This window comes from Rhineura floridana, chromosome 4, assembly GCF_030035675.1.
Source record: "Rhineura floridana isolate rRhiFlo1 chromosome 4, rRhiFlo1.hap2, whole genome shotgun sequence".
NCBI classification, from domain to species: Eukaryota; Metazoa; Chordata; class Lepidosauria; order Squamata; family Rhineuridae; genus Rhineura; species Rhineura floridana.
The window spans coordinates 109,830,065-109,836,609 of NC_084483.1; positions in this window are offsets into that span (position 1 = coordinate 109,830,065).

Below are 6,545 nucleotides of genomic sequence, written 5' to 3' on the forward strand. Positions count from 1 at the left end.
AAAGGTAGCATGTTCTGATCGATGTATTAGTCCAGGAGGTACAGATGAGGTCAATTAATATCAGAATTTGCAAAAACAGAATTCATCAAGCATCCCTACCTTCCATCACAACAAAAAGAACCAAAGCATCAAAAATATACCTGAAGAGTTTCTCATACACATACAAAAACCTGAATTTATGTTCTGATTTTAAAAAGGCTTCTGGTTTGAAACCTTTTTTTCATACACTGATACTTCTATCTCTGTTGCTAGATCTGCCACCTCTCCAACTTTGCGGGTATGAACCATGGATTTAATATTTAACAGTGTTTCCTCTCACCAGGAACTGTAGAGTTCTCAGTGCCCTCACAAAACTGATTCCCAGTATCCATGACAGTTACTTTAGTATGTTTGTAGTCTAGTAGACGACTCTGTATGGGAAGGCATCTATTTTTTAAATCTGATCTGTGTCTTACTCATTTTGGAATCTGACCTCCCAGCTTTGTTCTACATAATTCTACATAGTTCCATGGGAAGAAGGTAGCTATTTCCAGGAGAAGAGCTCTGAGAGGAGTGAGACTCTGGTCTTGCCATCAGGGGATAGTTTCCACCTGCCTTGTCTCACTCTTCAGCCTAGGAGCCTTCATAACGGAACTGCTTAGTGGATATTTTAACATAACCTATTGGTGAGCTCCCTTAAATTTTGATGAATGTTAAATGAACTGCTAATTGCTAGTTATTTTTCTTAGTGTTGTGTTGTGGCGGTGTTTTTATTAGGTATTGTTATTGTACTATGGTATTTAGACTTTGTGTATGTGAATTAGGTGGAGCACAGATGTACTTGCAGAAAATGTCTTATATATATATATAAATTCACTATGACTATTTTCACTGAGGCCAGCTGTGTATTGTGGTCTGCCTGAGGAATGACATCCAGGGCTGGATTCACAATTTGTTATAGCTTCCTATGCATTTGATGAGGATTGCTGCTAAAAATGTGTCTCCAAGGAAGAATTTGTTGCAAAACAAAGGGCTGGAATAAATCTTATTTCAAGCACCGAGAGGGGTTTCCTCCTCCTTTCCTACTGTTGGGGTGCTTTCCCAGTTTTGTGGTTAGTTTCCAGGCTTGAGGAGGCTTATATCAGTGGACCCCAGTACCATTTTAATTGTCCCACAGTGCCCTGGAATAATTGGGTGCTCCAGAGCATTGTGGGGCATTCTAAATGGTGGGTAGCTCCCTGAACATGCCACCTGCTGTGGGAGCCCAGTAGTCAGGGCCGGTTCTAAAGGGTAGCCAGGTGGGGCACTGGTCAGAGGGCTCCTGGAACTACAGAGGGCCCCTCCCCTTCCACAATCCATGGTGATCTGCTGCCCCCCAGGCCCCCCTACTTACCTGTCTCCTACCTTTTAGTATTGCCCTTAATGAAGATGGCGGCCACAGTTTCCCTAAGGTACTGAAGCCCCTGCAGCCATCTTAGTTGATGGCAGAGATGCGTGTGCATAGCATGCACGCATGCCATCAACAAAGATGGTGGCGGAAGCTTCATCCCCTTAGGGAAACCGCGGCCGCCATCTTGGTTAATGGCAATAGTAAGAGACAGGAGACAGGTAGGTGGGGGCATGGGGGGCCACACATGCACATTCCAGGGCCCGGGGCAAGCTGATGCCCAAAGGCCCCGACACGCCTGGAGCTGGCCCTGCCAGTAGTGGCCCCTTCTGGGGCTCTTAGGCCCTGGTAGTTACCCAAGGATGTTAGGTGCTGTGCCAGTGCTGTTCACAGCCCCTCAGGCAGTGTTGTCATCCAGTCAATAAGTCAGATTCAAAAGATCCACTTGGCTTCTCCCTGTCCCACTATGCTTTTGGCTGCCATGTGTTTTTTGCTTGGTTGTTTGTCTGTTTGGTTAGGCAAAGGTTTGGCTTTGTTAGCTTATTTATTTATTTGCTGCTGGGTTGATTGCTGCCTCTTTGGTCTTCTTCTTTAAATGTTTGTTTTGTTTATGCTATATTCAACTTTTTTAAAAAATGATTTTCTATGAGCTGCCTTGGCTACTGTATAATGAAAAGGCAGGATAAAATCAAAATAAACATAGGGTGGCTCTATTCATGGTGGAGTACAAGTGCAAGTAGAATATCTCAAATGGCCCAGGGTGGACTTCTATCCATCCATCTATATGTTTACTTAATCCCCTGTTCATATGATTCATGGAATCTATGGTGGACAGATTTTTGTCTTCTTAAGGCTGTTTTCACTTCTGAACATAATTGGCATGAAAAGCATTTTCAGGAGTGCAAAATGTACCTCAGTTTTTTTTCAGTTGCAACTACAGTGTTTCACCTTCTCTACCATTGCTTTGACACCATTTCCAAAATTCCCAAAAATATTTATGCAGCACAGAAGCTTTTGTCAGAGCTCTATCATCTCACCTCAGACCTATGTACTTTCCATGGTACACTCAACATTACTTGCATACAGAAGTATATGTGTGCACATGCCACATCATGCACAATGTTCTACATCTGATGGGTCATAACCAAGTCTTGCCCCAAGATCCTATTGTATGTAGAGCAGCATACAGGGTGGCTGCATGAACCAGCCTTGTAGTTTGTTCCTTTTTTGTCATGTTTATCAAAGTTCAGTAAAAGATTTTTGTTCTCATTTGTTGTTAAAGCAGATCTCTCCTTCCCCCTTATTGTTGGCAGACATGGCATCGTAGTATTTCAGTTTCTTGCTGAGGTATTGTCTTGATGTCACAAACGATTATGGCTTTTCATGTGAAGACAACAATGGAAAATCCATAAAGCTATTCTTTGGGCAAATATAATTGAGCATTGTACTTAAAAATGATACAAAGGTTGAGACACAAATGAACAAAAGCTAAAGACAAATTAAGCTTAGGCATTCTGTATTAACAGCAACATCTGCAGCTGTACATTGTGACAGAAGCATCACCCTTAATTTTTCATCCCTTGGTTTCGCAGTTAAAAGAAAATGGGAAAACACTTCATAAAGAATTTGGTAATCATTTGGTTTTTTCAGTTTATTTTTTCCATTGTGTGCTAAAAATGTATGTGTTCAACACTGCTCACTCTTTAGGAAAGGGATTGCATTGTTTCAGTCTGTCTACTTTTGTCTACAACCTACCCCAGCCCTATCCAGGTGTTCTGTTCCCTTGCAGAACCTGCACACGAACAGGAAGAGTAGGGATGCGCACGCTAAGGTTCCGTACACACTAATCCATCTGTAGCACAAAAATGTAGTTTTTCTCAATCCAGAATCATTCTTGCTCATCCTCAGCATGTTTTCAACCTAGATTAATTGTAGATCTTGCCATTCACAAGGGTAGGTGTGGTTATCCATGTCTTTTCCTCCCTGCACACATCCCAGGTGAATGAAGAAGGACATGGTGATTGTGCTTTTGTTATATGCCCAACCACAACGTCATTGGGGAGGTGTGGATACAACCTCTATTTCTGAAACTGCCTACATCTGTTTTCAAATGAACATACTGTGGGGTATTGCAGAATCCATCTGCAATGAACTGTTATTTTTGGAATGAAGCCAGTTTCTCAAGAAGTGCTTTTCAGGAGGCAAAAAAATATGCAACAGATCTAGATTGTGTGTGAACTATGTAAAAAAGACAAGTACTCAGTCTCTATTGATTCTTGAATAAAATGTCACACGTATGCAGCCTAAGCTTCTTCCTGTCATTATCCTGTCTCCCTCCAACTGCTGGAGGTCTAAGGTGAGTACCAAGGAGACTCCATTCCTCAAAGAGGCTGCCTACATAACTTGGACTTTAGGCTCCCTGCATAAGCAGGATTCTGAATCAAATGGGGAGCCTCCATTAGTAGAGGAAGCCTTCATGAATTGGAGGGTGACAGGGATGTTGACAGAGGTGTATGGAGCTTACTGGGTTTATCCCCACTCTTCCTGCTTGTGTACAGGTTTTGTGCATACGCACAACACCCAAATAAAGATTTATGATATGTAAAGATTTTCCATGCCATTTTAAAGTTATTGGTCTGGATCCTGTCTTAGTTGCATGTAGATCCCATTGATATCAATGTGAAATGTTAGTCATGATGTCTCCCATTGAGATGTTGTCAACTAACTCCAACTTAGACCCATTGCAATTAATGAATCTAAGTTGGTCATGTCTAATAACATCAATGGGTCTACTCCTAATAGGACTAGCATTGAATACCACTCATTGAATTGAATGGGAATTAAGTGCAACTAACTTAGTCTGGATCCAACTCTTTCAGCTTGTGTGTAGGCTGCTCTAGTGAGCTTTCACCCTGCTACCTATCAAGCTTCAGATGAAAAGCACATACTGCTGTCACCACAGTTCGATTAAAGGTATTCTGAAGGAATGGGCTGTATACATGATGGAGATGTAGGAACTTTAACTCCAGTTACTCAAGGGTCCCGATCTCATGGAGTGTCTACTTACATAAATCACAATTAGTTTTTTTCCCTTCTCAGTTCTCTCTAAATTTACTTGCCGTCTTCTGGAGGAAGTTAGTGACTGATCTGGAGCTGCATGATGGCATAATGAATGTTTTGTTTTGTTTTCCAGAGTTTAACAAACATTTAGAATTATGTTCCTCCCACTGTTTCCAAAGGGAGTGAAAATGCATATACCAGATGCAAGGCAAGTGCATGCTTCCCCTCATTTCTGGCTTGTGTGTGGGTCATGGGAAGGCTGTGGTTCCTTTGGATCCATTTCTTCTCTTGATTCTCCTCATCGATTCCCTTATCCTTTTTGCTTCTAGCTACATCGGAGCACTGGCAAGTATAAGGCAAGGGCCACAGAGGTTTCTGCAATAATAAGGAGGGTCCTCATGAGGTCACTCTCTCTGAAGGCAGGCCTTTCTCTTCACACTATGAGAGAGAGAGGCAAAGCATCTTATGGTCCTTGGGACATTTAGGCCATGACAGAATTGCAGCCTGAATGACTGGGGGGGGGAGCCAAAATGTCTCCCATTAACCTAATTAAAGGAAATAAGTCATAAGAAACTAGAACAGGGTGAAATGAAATTTCCAGAGGAAATGTGTGACCTGAGAAAGATAAATGAACAAAAAAAGTTTCAAGAGAGAGTACAGAATCATAGTCAAGTATGTTGGAGTTCTATGTGGTTCTATCCTGGCACCACTTATTTGCAAAAAGGCATTGTTGATTTGTATTTAAATTATGTAAATTTAAAGTCTCATTGGCAGTGATGCTGAGCTTTAAAAACAATTGCTGTGTAGAATATCCCATCACCCCTTTCTTTGATGATTCAAGGCAAGCTGGTAACCAATCCCTAAACAGAAACCTTGTCCAAACATAGTTACCCTTCACAAATAAATCAACACCATAAAATTGTAGAAGAGATTATTAGAACATATGTCCTGTCTCACATACAGAGAAACTTTGTATTCTCTTTTATGGAAGAGAAAATTCTTCATTTTTACAAGGCATGATCTGTCAATGCCACTGAACAGAATGAGACACCCTTATGAGTGCATGTGTGGACTCTGAAGCTCTGCATGTTAGCCAAGAATGTAAAGAGTAAAAATCAGATGTGTAAAATCTGATTTTGAAAGATATAATAAGTCTCATTCAGACTTGATAATTTATAATATGGTTGTTACGGATATTGTATATTTATGTATTTGGATTTTTTGTAATTGTCTGACATTATGCTTATTGTATGTCTGTGTATTTTGATTCTGTATGTTGATTTCATTGTAAACCACTTTGAGATCTGGGGATAGTAAGTAGGGATGGAGAAAAAAATTGATCCAGTTCACATTTAAAGCCAAATTTATCAAATTCTCACTTTCTGAAACAATATGTGAATCAAAACATAAGCCATCCTTCAAAACTCACACTCCAACCATTCTGCAGGAACAAAATGTATACACTGGAGTGAAGTGTCCATAAAAATGCACATATCAGTGAAAATAACATACAAAAATGCATTATATAATAGGGGAAATTGCTTTGCAAAAATATGTATATTAGGGAAAACCAAATATAAAAAATGTGTAGTGGGGGAAAATTGCACAAATATGCTGATGAATTTTCATGGGAACTTCTTTTAAAAAAAATCACAAACTGTTGTTGAAAGGCAGAGAAGTGAACTTAAGATTGGAAGAACGAGAAACTGAAACTGACAGATTCAATTTTGCCATCCCTAAGGGCACATATAAATAGGAAGAAGAAGACGAATGTTATGACTATAATATTATAATGCTCACTTTCACAGTAGGGCACTTTAATGTTTCACTTCCTCTCTTGCACTTCTTGTTTTTATCCTCTTGGCTTAATTTCTAATGGAGAAAGCTCATATGTCCCTCCCCCCACTATGGTGAATGCCAAGCTTGGAAGTAATTCATTAGGAAAAATAAATTACTTGTAATTTATTACTTGTATGAGGAACGGGTGGGTAATTTCTTTACATTTTGATTGTAATAAAACACGGAGTAATTTCAGTACTTTTGAGCTATAACTGTAATGTTTCCAGCATTATGTTTGGACGTTACTGGGGGGGAGGGAGCAGGGGAACTCTTCTGCTCC